We start from the raw sequence: 15,000 nt of genomic DNA on the forward strand, positions 1-15,000 counted from the left end.
GGCACCCACTCTGGGACAAGCCCCTGTCAGGGGGACTTGCACCGTCGCAAACACCCGAGAACGTCGCCTCCCATACACCACATTTCCCGACCGCCTGCAAGGACGGGGGATTCGGTGCTGGGCTCGGTCCCGTTTCGCTCGCAGCTACTCGGGGAATCCCTGTTGGTTTCTTTTCCTCCGCTTAGTGATATGCTTAAATTCAGCGGGTTGTCTCGCCTGATCTGAGGTCGACAGCGGATACATTCGCTTCCATCAACTTCCTGCACGACCGCGTGCGCTCGCCCTACCAAGTGCGCCCGCAACCCTGTACAGGGCCACTTCTTCACAAGGCTGGCAATCGGCTTCCCCGCTGCACGCGTGCGGCGCACAACCGGTGTGACGTGGAAGTGACGGGACACGTTCGTAAACCCATCGCGAACCGAGTACGACGCCCTACCAAGTGCGCCCGCAACCCTGTACAGGGTCACATCTTCACAAGGCTGGCAAGCGGCATTCCGCTGCGCGCGTGCGTCGTCCGAGCAGTTGCGTGATAAACGACCGTGTCGAAAGCCCAAACACCGCCGAGGCCAGTCGCCGCCGCCGCAAGGGCAGCCACGCAGCCTGGCGAGAGGCATCGTCTCGTGTAGCGTCGCCCCCGCCCCAACTGGAGTGGCCCAGTTTTTTGAACGGGACGGGAACTGCGAAGCACTTAGACCGACGGCGGACTACGACGAGAACGCCTTAAGCTTCGCCAACGTTTCGCCAACTCGTGCGGGAGACTTTTTCCGCTTCGCGGCAAGTCGTCGCGCCGTGCTCTCCGCATCAACCGCGTACGCAGCGAACCGCAAACGTCGGGCGCAGCCTCCTCACCTCCCTGCGCTTTGCGCGCGAACGTTCCCTGTTCGCGCGGCAAAGCCTGGAGGAGGCACGGCCCCGCAGCGTGTTCGAGCGCCCGGTCTACGGGACACCCTGCTTACTTCGAGGGCAACAAGCGCAACGCAAGGCTGCGATCTCGCGCACTTTGCGCACGGCTGGAGAAGCTTTGCTGGCCGGCTTTCGCTCCTCGTGTTTACCGTGCGTTAAAGTTGCGCGTCCGTGGCTCTCGCAGCTCTTGCGCGCCCGGTCGCAGAGAGGAGTACGCAACCTCGACCGCACTTTCCCTGCAGGCTTCCTTCCGACTCGAAGTCCTGCGGCGGTCTCAACGAGGTGCCACATCCTCAATGCAGTCGGTCGCCCCCGTTTCGGTTGGGCTCTGGCACGACGGTCGCCACCGTCTCGCCCTTGAGTGGCCGCTGTTGGCGCTCGCTGTGAGGTGTTCAGCGTGCTGTCCGTGTTGCCGACGCGGTCAAAACGAGTCGACGGCTCACGTTCCCTTGTGCGCCGAAGGCTCTCTTGATATGTGATCCGACCCTCAGACAGACGAAGCCAAGGGAAGACCCAAGGCCGCAATGTGCGTTCAAAGAATCAGTGCTCAGTGTGTCCTGCAATTCACACCAAGTCTCGCAGCTGGCTGCGTTCTTCATCGACCCGAGAACCGAGTGATCCACCGCTTAGAGTCGTGAAAAAGTGTTTGTTCAATTCCGTACAGTCAAAACCAAACGTTTCTGGCACTCGGCCAAACAGTGGCCAAGAAGGGCGCTTTTCAGCGCACGCTTGGACTCCAAAACTCTGCCGCGCCTTTTTCGGCTGCCGCAAATCGAGCAAACGGTGTGTTTCGGACGGCGTTTCGCTTCCGCTACTTGCGAGTGCTTTCGTGGTCCACCCCTCTATAAATACTCGGGAGGCGTCGAAGCCGGTTCTCCAAGCCGGACCCGTAGGTATCGTTGTGTGCTCGCTCTCATTGGCCCGCCTAACCAGAAAATGCCTGCGGTACACCCATTTGGATAAGAGTGCACGCAGATGCGGGCCTCGACGGCTACACATTTCCTCGGGCGGCCGCCTCCCGGCCTCCGTGGAGCGCGGGATGCACGGTCCCATCGACAAGCCTCTCCCGTTTTTACCGTGGCGTCGCGGTTCACCACGGCGGGCGGGTCGGTCTCCTCCGCATAAAAAGGGGGACCCCCGCTTTTTGTTCCACGAAATCGCACAAGCTTTTTTCGCATCCACGGTTTGCCACCGCACACCAAAATGCCGATCCGGCTGCCTACTTTAGCCAACAGGTGGAGCCAGGCGCGCCGTACTTGCGCGGCACTTCCCACGTCCACCGAAGTCGGTGCCAAGGACCACTTTCGGCGCCGGAGCCGCGTACGAGCCTACTCGAGGCGGAAGAACGAAGCCAGCAAGGGCCTGGCCGCAAGTGCGTTCAATTGTCGGGACGTCCAAGTCCCTCGTTCTTCCGTGCTTCCTCTTTCGGCAAGTCGTTGCGGCACCTTCCCAAAGCGCGCAGACCCGCTAATCGCGACGAGCGCGACGTGGCCGTGCCGCCTTTCCCTCGGCAGCAAGCAAAACGCCTGGCAACGTCGACGCTCCCCTAACCGCGATCTCGCACCGTGTTTCGTGTGGCGAATTCAAAAGCCGGCCGGCGCTGCTGCAACCATTACGGTCGGTACGCATACGCCGCGGAGGGCGGGACGGTCATCGGAGCGTGCGGTTCCTCCATCGAGTACTGCGCACCTCGGCCGTCGCATCGCCGTGCCATGACCGGCCGCGCGTCAACGCGAACCGGTGCCAGCGAGATCCCTCGCCTGCAAGAACCGACCGGCAGCCTCCGTCACCCGAGGACGCGGAGGCGCTTGCCGCGGACGGCGGGACGGTATGCACTGGTGCACAGCGGACCCGTCACATCGCCAGTTCCTTGACCGACCGCCGACGCTTGTGCCGTTCCTCTCGTACTTGGCAGTCGCCGCGCGATTGTCGGGTCTCGTTCTTGCACGCTCGAACGGTCGGGAGGGCACTCGGCTGGCGTTTCGGGAACGCGCAGCCTCGCCTTCTACCGACGTAACCACGACTCGCCGTTCGCGCTCCGCCGCTCCTGTTTACAGTACTAGGCGGTCCCGCAGCGGTCGGGTCGCGCATTTCGAGCGCTTCGAGCCACGGTGCAGTGGCGGGTCGAAAGCCGACCTATGAGTGCGTTGCGCCGTTTGTACCCGCGTCCGCCACCTGGCCGACCGTCCAAGGTCGCGGTGTTGGCGTCCGCTGGGCGCAACAATTTGTCACGGGGTGCCGCTCCACATTCAGGCAGCCCCGTGGGGAAAAGCCGACCCCGCGTCCAAACGGGGTCAGCGGCAGAAAGTGTCGGGCGCAGACGCAGCTGAGGCGCTCACCCTTCACAATCCGTTAATGATCCTTCCGCAGGTTCACCTACGGAAACCTTGTTACGACTTTTACTTCCTCTAAATGATCAAGTTTGGTCATCTTTCCAACAGACCGGCGCAACCGAAAGGCCGCGCCGGACATCGGTCCGAAGACCTCACTAAATCATTCAATCGGTAGTAGCGACGGGCGGTGTGTACAAAGGGCAGGGACGTAATCAACGCGAGCTTATGACTCGCGCTTACTGGGAATTCCTCGTTCAAGGGGAACAATTGCAAGCCCCTATCCCAATCACGAAAGAAGTTCCACGGGTTACCCAGTCTTTTCAGACAGGGATAAAGACACGCTGCTTCCTTCAGTGTAGCGCGCGTGCGGCCCCGGACATCTAAGGGCATCACAGACCTGTTATTGCTCTGTTTCGTGCGGCTAGGAGCCGCTTGTCCCTCTAAGAAGGTTGTAAGGTGCTGGGAACCCCGCACCTATTTAATAGGCTAGAGTCTCGTTCGTTATCGGAATTAACCAGACAAATCGCTCCACCAACTAAGAACGGCCATGCACCACCATCCACCGAATCAAGAAAGAGCTCTCAATCTGTCAATCCTCCCAGTGTCCGGGCCGGGTAAGTTTTCCCGTGTTGAGTCAAATTAAGCCGCAGGCTCCACTCCTGGTGGTGCCCTTCCGTCAATTCCTTTAAGTTTCAGCTTTGCAACCATACTTCCCCCGGAACCCAAATACTTTGGTTTCCCGGAAGCTGCCCGCCGAGTCATTTGAGTAACTCAGGCGGATCGCTGGTTGGCATCGTTTATGGTCAGAACTAGGGCGGTATCTGATCGCCTTCGAACCTCTGACTTTCGTTCTTGATCAATGAAAACATTCTTGGCAAATGCTTTCGCAGTAGTTCGTCTTGCGACGGTCCAAGAATTTCACCTCTAGCGCCGCAATACGAATGCCCCCGTCCGTCCCTCTTAATCATTACCTCGTATTCCAAAAACCAACAGAACAGAAACGAGGTCTTGTTCTATTATTCCATGCAAGTTTATTCAGGCGACTCGCCTGCGTTGAGCACTCTAATTTTTTCAAAGTAAAAGCACCGGCCATCTCGAGGCACACAATGAAGTGCACCAAGAAAGAACCGGCATGATGTTCAGTCCGAGCCGTCGCATCGGGTAGATGCACTACTCGTCTGGAACTGAGATCCAACTACGAGCTTTTTAACCGCAGCAGCTTTAGTATACGCTATTGGAGCTGGAATTACCGCGGCTGCTGGCACCAGACTTGCCCTCCAATTGATCCTCGTTAAAGGATTTAGAGTGTACTCATTTCAATTACGGGGCCTCAAAAGAGTCCCGTATTGTTATTTTTCGTCACTACCTCCCCGTGCCGGGAGTGGGTAATTTGCGCGCCTGCTGCCTTCCTTGGATGTGGTAGCCGTTTCTCAGGCTCCCTCTCCGGAATCGAACCCTGATTCTCCGTTACCCGTAACAACCATGGTAAGCAAGTAACCTACCATCGAAAGTTGATAAGGCAGACACTTGAAAGAAACGTCGCCGGCTCGTGGCCATGCGATCAGCACAAAGTTATCCAGAGTCACCACACAATACGGGCCGAAACCCGATCGATCTTGGTCTAATAAAAGCACCCGTTACCCAAAGGGCTCCAGGCTCACTGCATGTATTAGCTCTAGAATTGCCACAGTTATCCAAGTAGGAAGAAACGATCTAAGGAACCATAACTGATTTAATGAGCCATTCGCGGTTTCGCCTTATTTCGGCATGTACTTAGACATGCATGGCTTAATCTTTGAGACAAGCATATGATTACTGGCAGGATCAACCAGGTAATCGTTCGACTGCGCGTCCGTCCTCGCCCTCGGCGGGCCGGACGCAGTCTGTGTGCGGCGGAGGCCACCTTCAGGCGCCCCAACACGCTTATTTTGCACTCCGAGATGACGGCGTTCGAGCTCGCTACGGCACAACCTTCCCGAAAGACGAGTGGGAGCCGTGCGGCAAGAAGCACGTTCATGCTCGCTCTTTTTCGTTGCATCGACTCGGTCGCGCCGTGCGGGTTGCCCAAGCCCGCTGCACTGTCGGTGGACCGGCCGGAACTAGCAACGGAGCCGAGACTGCAAAGCCGCCAGACGACGGGTCACGCCCGCGTCTTCGGCGCTTTCGCATCTGAATCGCCCGAGGACGACACGGAACACACCTCGATATCGTGGTAAAACGGCACCGTCCGACAACCAGCCCCTAACGCATCAAGCGGATGAGGCTGCAGACGACTGCCGTGGATTCCCCTGGAGCAGACCCGAGGACACGCTTGACGAGGCCGAAGCCCGCCGCATATCAGACACCCGGTCGCTTTCGCGTACGCCGCTCACGAGAACCCCCACATAATAGCAGCGATAAGTACCCAGACCTCCTTGGGCCCTAATACGAGCGTACTCGAGAAAATTTCACCGCGGGTGTGCCCCGAAACGTGTGGCATGTTGAGCGTGCCACAAGTCTACGTCGCTCTCAAACCCGCCGAGGTCGTAGAATTTGCGACCCTACTCACGAAATTCCCACCGAGGATACGGCCGCAAACGTACCGCACCTTGGGTAGGCCACGAGTTTGTGCAACACTACGCTGACGGCACAGCACCGAGGTCGTGCGCGCACGCACGGGAAAATTCCGCCGCGGTTTCTGCCGAAAACGTGAGGCACCACGACTCTCCGCAAGTTCGCGTCGACTGCGAAAGACCGAAGTCGTGAACGACGTGTCCGCTACTCGCCGCCGACACGCTGGACACCAAACGTACAACGACTCGACGGCGTCGTAGAGGCCCACGACGCGGTTTTCCTTAACGACGTCTCGGCGTGGCACCGACAGGTTAGAACGGCCGACCAACGTTCCCTGTCCGCCGTTCGGCTCAGTCGAAGGGCTCGGCGACTTCGGCAACGCTGCGAAGCCGCACGGTGACGCACGCCATGTCCCCATTTTTTTTTTCTTTCTGCGTCTGCCGGGGTGCCCCTATAATAGCAGCGATAAGCACCCAGACCGCCGTGGGTCGCTCGCCCCGGCTGACGTGGTTTTTCGTACTCCTGCGGCGGTCGCCGTCAAGCACGTCCAAATACGCTACTTTCGTGGGCGCATTCACGCTCTTTCGCTTCGCCGGAGTGCCAGCACTCACTCTGCCAAAAACGGCGAACATCCGAGCGGCGGTTCCCACTTTTGCGTCGGCGTCGCAAACCCCGCCCCGGCAGACGAGGTTTGCCGTACTCGTGCGACGGTGGCCGGCGGGCACGTCGAAAGACGCCGATATCGTGCGCGAATTGGCGCACCTTGGCTTCACCGGAGTGCCGCCACTGACTCCTCCAAAAACGGCGAAGATCCGAGCGGCGCTTCCCACTTTCGCATCGGCGTCCCGAACTCCGCCCCGGCTGACGCGGTTTACCGTACTCGTGCGACGGTCGCCGGCGAGCACGTGGAAAGACGCCGATATCGTGCCCGAATCGGCTCCGTTCGGCTTCGCCGGAGTGCCAGCACTGGCTCGGCGAAAGACGACGAACATCCGAGCGACGGTTCTCACTATTGCGTACGCGTCGCAAACCCCGCCCCGGCAGACGCACTTTGCCGTACTCGTGCGACGGTCGCCGGCGAGCACGTAGAAAGACGCCGATATCGTGCCGGAATCGGCCCCGTTTGGCTTCGCCGGAGTGCCAGCACTCACTCGGCCACAAACGGCGAACATCCGAGCGGCGGTTCCCACTTAGCCGTCGGCGTCCCGAACTCCGCCCCGGCAGACGCGGTTGCCGAGCTCGTGCGACTAGCGACCGCGAAGCCGTCTCGCGACGCCGCTTTCGTGCGCGGCTCCCACTGCGACCTGGGTCACCCGAGGTCGACGAGCAAAAAAGAATGTCGAAAAAAATTTTTTTTTTTTTTTGCGTCTGCCGGGGTGCCCCTATAATAGCAGCGATAAGCACCCAGACCGCCATGGGTCGCTCGCCCCGGCTGACGTGGTTTTTCGTTTTCCTGCGGTGGTCGTCGTCAAGCACGTCCAAACACGCCACTTTCGTGGGCGCATTCGCGCTCTTTCGCTTCGCCGGAGTGCCAGCACTCACTCTGCCAAAAACGGCGAACATCCGAGCGGCGGTTCCCACTTTTGCGTCGGCGTCGCAAACCCCGCCCCGGCAGACGAGGTTTGCCGTACTCGTGCGACGGTGGCCGGCGGGCACGTCGAAAGACGCCGATATCGTGCGCGAATTGGCGCACCTTGGCTTCACCGGAGTGCCGCCACTGACTCCTCCAAAAACGGCGAAGATCCGAGCGGCGCTTCCCACTTTCGCATCGGCGTCCCGAACTCCGCCCCGGCTGACGCGGTTTACCGTACTCGTGCGACGGTCGCCGGCGAGCACGTGGAAAGACGCCGATATCGTGCCCGAATCGGCTCCGTTCGGCTTCGCCGGATTGCCAGCACTGGCTCGGCGAAAGACGACGAACATCCGAGCGACGGTTCTCACTATTGCGTACGCGTCGCAAACCCCGCCCCGGCAGACGCACTTTGCCGTACTCGTGCGACGGTCGCCGGCGAGCACGTAGAAAGACGCCGATATCGTGCCGGAATCGGCCCCGTTTGGCTTCGCCGGAGTGCCAGCACTCACTCGGCCACAAACGGCGAACATCCGAGCGGCGGTTCCCACTTAGCCGTCGGCGTCCCGAACTCCGCCCCGGCAGACGCGGTTGCCGAGCTCGTGCGACTAGCGACCGCGAAGCCGTCTCGCGACGCCGCTTTCGTGCGCGGCTCCCACTGCGACCTGGGTCACCCGAGGTCGACGAGCAAAAAAGAATGTCGAAAAAAATTTTTTTTTTTTTTTTTGCGTCTGCCGGGGTGCCCCTATAATAGCAGCGATAAGCACCCAGACCGCCATGGGTCGCTCGCCCCGGCTGACGTGGTTTTTCGTTTTCCTGCGGTGGTCGTCGTCAAGCACGTCCAAACACGCCACTTTCGTGGGCGCATTCGCGCTCTTTCGCTTCGCCGGAGTGCCAGCACTCACTCTGCCAAAAACGGCGAACATCCTAGTGGCGGTTCCCACTTTTGCGTCGGCGTCGCCAACCCCGCCCCGGCATACGCGGTTTGCCGTACTCGTGCGGCGGTGGCCGGCGGGCACGTCGAAAGACACCGATATCGTGCGCGAGTCGATGCTTCTTGGTCTCGCAGGAGGGCCGCCACTCACTCCTGCAAAAACGGCGAAGATCCGAGCGGCGCTTCCCACTTTTTCGTCGGCGTCGCAAACCTCGCCCCGGCAGACGCGCTTTGCCGTACTCGTGCGACGGTCGCCGGCGAGCACGTCGAAATACGCCGATATCGTGCCCGAATCGGCCCCGTTTCGCTTCGCCGGAGTGCCAGCACTCGCTCGGCCAAAGACGACGAACATCCGAGCGACGGTTCCCACTATTGCGTACGCGTCGCGAACCCCGCCCCGGCAGACGCGGTTTGCCGTACTCGTGCGGCGGTGGCCGGCGGGCACGTCGAAAGACGCCGATATCGTGCACGAATTGGCGCTCCTTGGCTTCACCGGAGTGCCAGCACTCACTCGGCCAAAAACGGCGAACATCCGAGCAGCGGTACCCACTTAGCCGTCGGCATCCCGAACTCCGCGCCGGCTGACGCGGTTGCCGAGCTCGTGCGACTAGCGACCGCGAACGCGTCTCGCGACGCCGCTTTCGTGCGCGGCTCCCATTGCGACCTGGGTTACCCGAGCTCGACCAGCAAAAAAGAAGGTCGAAAATTTTTTTTTTTTTTTCTGCGTCTGCCGGGGTGCCCCTATAATAGCAGCGATAAGCACCCAGACCGCCGTGTGTCGCTCGCCCCGGCTGACGTGGTTTTTCGTACTCCTGCAGCGGTCGCCGTCACGCACGTCCAAATACGCCACTTTCGTGGGCGCATTCGCGCTCTTTCGCGTCGCCGGAGTGCCAGCACTCACTCTGCCAAAAACGGCCAACATCCGAGCGGCGGTTCCCACTTTTGCGTCGGCGTCGTAAACCCCGCCCCGGCAGACGCGGTTTGCCCTACTCGTGCGACGGTCGCCGGCGAGCGCGTCGAAAGACGCCGATATCGTGCGCTAATTGGCGCTCCTTGGCTTCTCCGGAGTGCCGCCACTCACTCCTCCAAAAACGGCGAAGATCCGAGCGGCGTTCTCCACTTTCGCATCGGCGTCCCGAACTCCGCCCGGGCTGACGCGGTTTACCGTACTCGTGCGACGGTCGCCGGCGGGCACGTCGAAAGACGCCGATATCGTGCCGTAATCGGCCCCGTTTGGCTTCGCCCGTGTGCCAGCACTCACTCGGCCAAAAACGGCGAACATCCGAGCAGCGTTTCCCACTTTCGCATCGGCGTCCCGAAGCCCGCCCCGGCAGACGCGGTTTGCCCTACTCGAGCGACGGTCGCCGGCGATCACGTCGAAAGGCGCCGAATTCGTGCACGAATCGATGCTTCTTGGTCTCGCAGGAGGGCCGCCACTCACTCCTGCAAAAACGGCGAAGATCCGAGTTGCGCTTCCCACTTTTTCGTCGGCGTCCCGAACTACGCCCCGGCTGACGCGGTTTACCGTACTCGTGCGACGGTCGCCGGCGGGCACTTCAAAATACGCCGATTTCGTGGGCGCATTCACGCTGTTTCGCTTCCCCGGAGTGCCAACACTCACTCTGCCGAAAGCGGCGATCATCCGAGCGGCGGTTCCCACTTTTGCGTCGGCTTCGCAAACGGCGCCCCGGCAGACGCGCTCGTGCGACGTACTCGTGCGACGGTCGCCGGCGAGCACGTCGAAAGACGCCGATATCGTGCTCGAATCGACCCCGTTTCGCTTCGCCGGAGTGCTGCCAGTCACGGCGCAGAAAACGGCGAACAAGTGTTTTTTTTTTTTTTTTTCCTAGAATTTGTGTTATAGAAGGCACATTTGATATCGGACGATAATTTTCAACTTTATCACGCGCACCGATTTTCGTGTAGAGGTTTGCAAGTTTATGGGAATTTCTCCACTTGGAATAATGCGATTTAGTAGTACTACGAGAACTTCATGGATGTACTCAAGGGTACGGGGCAAGTCAGTTACGTCAACACCTGCAGATTTTTTACACTTCAAACTGAAAATTGTTGGTTGTGAGTCCTCGTGTGATATTAAAGGCCGATTCGCTAACACATAGAACAAAGAAAGAAAGGAAGAAAAAACGCCCGCGCTCGCTCAAGAAACCTGGGTTCGCAACAAGTGGCAACAACAAGCAACCGAGCGAGTGCGCCAAAACCCGTGGCGGCCGAACAAACGCGAAGTCCCAACCGCGTCAGCCGGGGCGGCACGGGACAGGAAAAATCACTTCAGCCGGGGCGGCGGGGCACCGAATAAACCTCGTCACCTCGTCGCAGGATAAAAGAGGAAACAAAAAGTCTAAACAGCGTCTGCTGGAGCGAATGCGTAATAAAACAACAACAACAACAAAAAAAAAAAACACCCGCGCTCAAGAAGTCTGCAATCACCACAAAAGGCGACTGTGACCGAGCAGCGTCAGCCGGGGCCGTGCGGAAACGGAAAAACCGCGACTACCGGGGCGTCGAGGCACCGAAAAATCCACTTCAGCCGCGGCGAAAAAAAAAAACAAAAAGAAAGACGGAGGGGGGGGGGGGAACCACGTCTGCCGGGGCGAAGGAAAAAAAAAAACGCGTCTGCCGGGGCGAGCCCGGGTGCGGCACCACCGGGAAAACTGTGGCAAACAGACATGGCGATCGAGTGAGTGGGCCGCCAGCCAGGCTCAGCCAAAAAGTGCAAAGTCCGAACTGCGTCAGCCGGGGCGGCAAAAACCACGTCAGCCGGGGCGGCGCAAAAAACCGCGTCTGCCGGGGCGGCACGAAACCGCGTCAGCCGGGGCGGCGCGAAAACTGCGTCAGCCGGGGCGAAAGAAAAAAAAAAAAAAAACGCGTCTGCCGGGGCGAGCCCGGGTGCGGCACCACCGGGAAAACTGTGGCAAACAGACATGGCGATCGAGTGAGTGGGCCGCCAGCCAGGCACAGCCGAAAAGTGCAAAGTCCGAACCGTGTCAGCCGGGGCGGCAAAAAACCGCGTCAGCCGGGGCGGCGCAAAAAACCGCGTCTGCCGGGGCGGCACGAAACCGCGTCAGCCGGGGCGGCGCGAAAACTGCGTCAGCCGGGGCGAGCCCGGGTGCGGCACCACCGGGAAAACTGTGGCAAACAGACATGGCGATCGAGTGAGTGGGCCGCCAGCCAGGCTCAGCCAAAAAGTGCCAAGTCCGAACTGCGTCAGCCGGGGCGGCAAAAAACCGCGTCAGCCGGGGCGGCGCAAAAAACCGCGTCTGCCGGGGCGGCGCGAAAACCGCGTCTGCCGGGGCGGCGCGAAAACTGCGTCAGCCGGGGCGAAAGAAAAAAAAAACGCGTCTGCCGGGGCGAGCCCGGGTGCGGCACCACCGGGAAAACTGTGGCAAACAGACATGGCGATCGAGTGAGTGGGCCGCCAGCAAGGCTCAGCCAAAAAGTGCTAAGTCCGAACTGCGTCAGCTGGGGCGGCAAAAAACCGCGTCTGCCGGGGCGGCACGAAACCGCGTCAGCCGGGGCGGCGCGAAAACCGCGTCTGCCGGGGCGGCACGAAACCGCGTCAGCCGGGGCGGCGCGAAAACTGCGTCAGCCGGGGCGAGCCCGGGTGCGGCACCACCGGGAAAACTGTGGCAAACAGACATGGCGATCGAGTGAGTGGGCCGCCAGCCAGGCACAGCCGAAAAGTGCTAAGTCCGAACTGCGTCAGCCGGGGCGGCAAAAACCGCGTCAGCCGGGGCGGCGCGAAAACCGCGTCTGCCGGGGCGGCACGAAACCGCGTCAGCCGGGGCGGCGCGAAAACTGCGTCAGCCGGGGCGAGCCCGGGTGCGGCACCACCGGGAAAACTGTGGCTAACAGACATGGCGATCGAGTGAGTGGGCCACCAGCCAGGCTCAGCCAAAAAGTGCTAAGTCCGAACTGCGTCAGCCGGGGCGGCAAAAACCGCGTCAGCCGGGGCGGCGCAAAAAACCGCGTCTGCCGGGGCGGCACGAAACCGCGTCAGCCGGGGCGGCGCGAAAACTGCGTCAGCCGGGGCGAAAGAAAAAAAAAAAACGCGTCTGCCGGGGCGAGCCCGGGTGCGGCACCACCGGGAAAACTGTGGCAAACAGACATGGCGATCGAGTGAGTGGGCCGCCAGCCAGGCACAGCCGAAAAGTGCCAAGTCCGAACTGCGTCAGCCGGGGCGGCAAAAAACCGCGTCAGCCGGGGCGGCGCAAAAAACCGCGTCTGCCGGGGCGGCACGAAACCGCGTCAGCCGGGGCGGCGCGAAAACTGCGTCAGCCGGGGCGAGCCCGGGTGCGGCACCACCGGGAAAACTGTGGCAAACAGACATGGCGATCGAGTGAGTGGGCCGCCAGCCAGGCTCAGCCAAAAAGTGCCAAGTCCGAACTGCGTCAGCCGGGGCGGCGCAAAAAACCGCGTCTGCCGGGGCGGCGCGAAAACCGCGTCTGCCGGGGCGGCGCGAAAACTGCGTCAGCCGGGGCGAAAGAAAAAAAAAACGCGTCTGCCGGGGCGAGCCCGGGTGCGGCACCACCGGGAAAACTGTGGCAAACAGACATGGCGATCGAGTGAGTGGGCCGCCAGCAAGGCTCAGCCAAAAAGTGCCAAGTCCGAACTGCGTCAGCCGGGGCGGCAAAAAACCGCGTCTGCCGGGGCGGCACGAAACCGCGTCAGCCGGGGCGGCGCGAAAACCGCGTCTGCCGGGGCGGCACGAAACCGCGTCAGCCGGGGCGAGCCCGGGTGCGGCACCACCGGGAAAACTGTGGCAAACAGACATGGCGATCGAGTGAGTGGGCCGCCAGCCAGGCACAGCCGAAAAGTGCTAAGTCCGAACTGCGTCAGCCGGGGCGGCAAAAACCGCGTCAGCCGGGGCGGCGCGAAAACCGCGTCTGCCGGGGCGGCACGAAACCGCGTCAGCCGGGGCGGCGCGAAAACTGCGTCAGCCGGGGCGAGCCCGGGTGCGGCACCACCGGGAAAACTGTGGCTAACAGACATGGCGATCGAGTGAGTGGGCCACCAGCCAGGCTCAGCCAAAAAGTGCTAAGTCCGAACTGCGTCAGCCGGGGCGGCAAAAACCGCGTCAGCCGGGGCGGCGCAAAAAACCGCGTCTGCCGGGGCGGCACGAAACCGCGTCAGCCGGGGCGGCGCGAAAACTGCGTCAGCCGGGGCGAAAGAAAAAAAAAAAACGCGTCTGCCGGGGCGAGCCCGGGTGCGGCACCACCGGGAAAACTGTGGCAAACAGACATGGCGATCGAGTGAGTGGGCCGCCAGCCAGGCACAGCCGAAAAGTGCCAAGTCCGAACTGCGTCAGCCGGGGCGGCAAAAAACCGCGTCAGCCGGGGCGGCGCAAAAAACCGCGTCTGCCGGGGCGGCACGAAACCGCGTCAGCCGGGGCGGCGCGAAAACTGCGTCAGCCGGGGCGAGCCCGGGTGCGGCACCACCGGGAAAACTGTGGCAAACAGACATGGCGATCGAGTGAGTGGGCCGCCAGCCAGGCTCAGCCAAAAAGTGCCAAGTCCGAACTGCGTCAGCCGGGGCGGCGCAAAAAACCGCGTCTGCCGGGGCGGCGCGAAAACCGCGTCTGCCGGGGCGGCGCGAAAACTGCGTCAGCCGGGGCGAAAGAAAAAAAAAACGCGTCTGCCGGGGCGAGCCCGGGTGCGGCACCACCGGGAAAACTGTGGCAAACAGACATGGCGATCGAGTGAGTGGGCCGCCAGCAAGGCTCAGCCAAAAAGTGCCAAGTCCGAACTGCGTCAGCCGGGGCGGCAAAAAACCGCGTCTGCCGGGGCGGCACGAAACCGCGTCAGCCGGGGCGGCGCGAAAACCGCGTCTGCCGGGGCGGCACGAAACCGCGTCAGCCGGGGCGAGCCCGGGTGCGGCACCACCGGGAAAACTGTGGCAAACAGACATGGCGATCGAGTGAGTGGGCCGCCAGCCAGGCACAGCCGAAAAGTGCTAAGTCCGAACTGCGTCAGCCGGGGCGGCAAAAACCGCGTCAGCCGGGGCGGCGCAAAAACCGCGTCTGCCGGGGCGAATGCAAAAAAAACAAAGAAAAAAGCCCGCGCTTAATCAAAAGAAAACAAAGAAAAAAGCTTGCGCTTAATCAAAAGAAAACAAACAAAAAAAGTTCGCGCTTAAGCCTGGCGGTGGAACCACCGGGGCAAACAGACCTGGCGATCGAGTGAGTGGGCCGCCAGCCGGGGTGAGCCAAAAAGTGCAAAGTCGGAACCGCGTCAGCCGGGGCGGCGCGAAAACCGCGTCAGCCGGGGCGGCGCAAAAACTGCGTCAGCCGGGGCGGCACGGAAAAACGAAAACCGCGTCAGCCGGGGCGGCACGGAAAAACGAAAACCACGTCAGCCGGGGCGACATCAAAATGAGGAAAAAAAAAAACTGCCTTAGGACACCTGCGTACACTTTCATGCGTTTGGGCATATCTCTCTGTAACACGCGCGCCCCTCGTTACGCGCGGCACTCTGTTTTCTCCGACACCCATATTTCGGCGGCATGTGGCACGCGCGCCCGTCCCTACGCACGGCACACCGCAGTGCTTTCTCGATATTTTTCTTTTCCTCCAACACCGTCATCTATAGGCTTTTAGTGACCTGTTGCTCGTGGCAAAAGTTCGCTAGCTCTGACACCTCTTGCATGCGCACCGTTTTTGCGCACGGTGCTATGCCGCAAAGCACGGCAGT

At 61.2% G+C, this 15,000-nt stretch overlaps 2 non-coding genes across 2 annotated transcripts; both read right to left on the bottom strand.

Moving 5' to 3' along the window:
- Positions 1 to 1,384: 1,384 nt before the first annotated feature.
- LOC142793926 (5.8S ribosomal RNA) lies at positions 1,385 to 1,537 on the bottom strand. Its single transcript, XR_012891931.1, has one exon. It is a non-coding gene; the product is annotated as a 5.8S ribosomal RNA (ribosomal RNA).
- Positions 1,538 to 3,256: 1,719 nt separating this feature from the next.
- LOC142793929 (small subunit ribosomal RNA) lies at positions 3,257 to 5,071 on the bottom strand. Its single transcript, XR_012891934.1, has one exon. It is a non-coding gene; the product is annotated as a small subunit ribosomal RNA (ribosomal RNA).
- Between the last annotated feature and the right edge of the window lie 9,929 nt (positions 5,072 to 15,000).

Source organism: Rhipicephalus microplus, unplaced genomic scaffold, assembly GCF_043290135.1.
Source record: "Rhipicephalus microplus isolate Deutch F79 unplaced genomic scaffold, USDA_Rmic scaffold_348, whole genome shotgun sequence".
Classification (NCBI taxonomy): domain Eukaryota; kingdom Metazoa; phylum Arthropoda; class Arachnida; order Ixodida; family Ixodidae; genus Rhipicephalus; species Rhipicephalus microplus.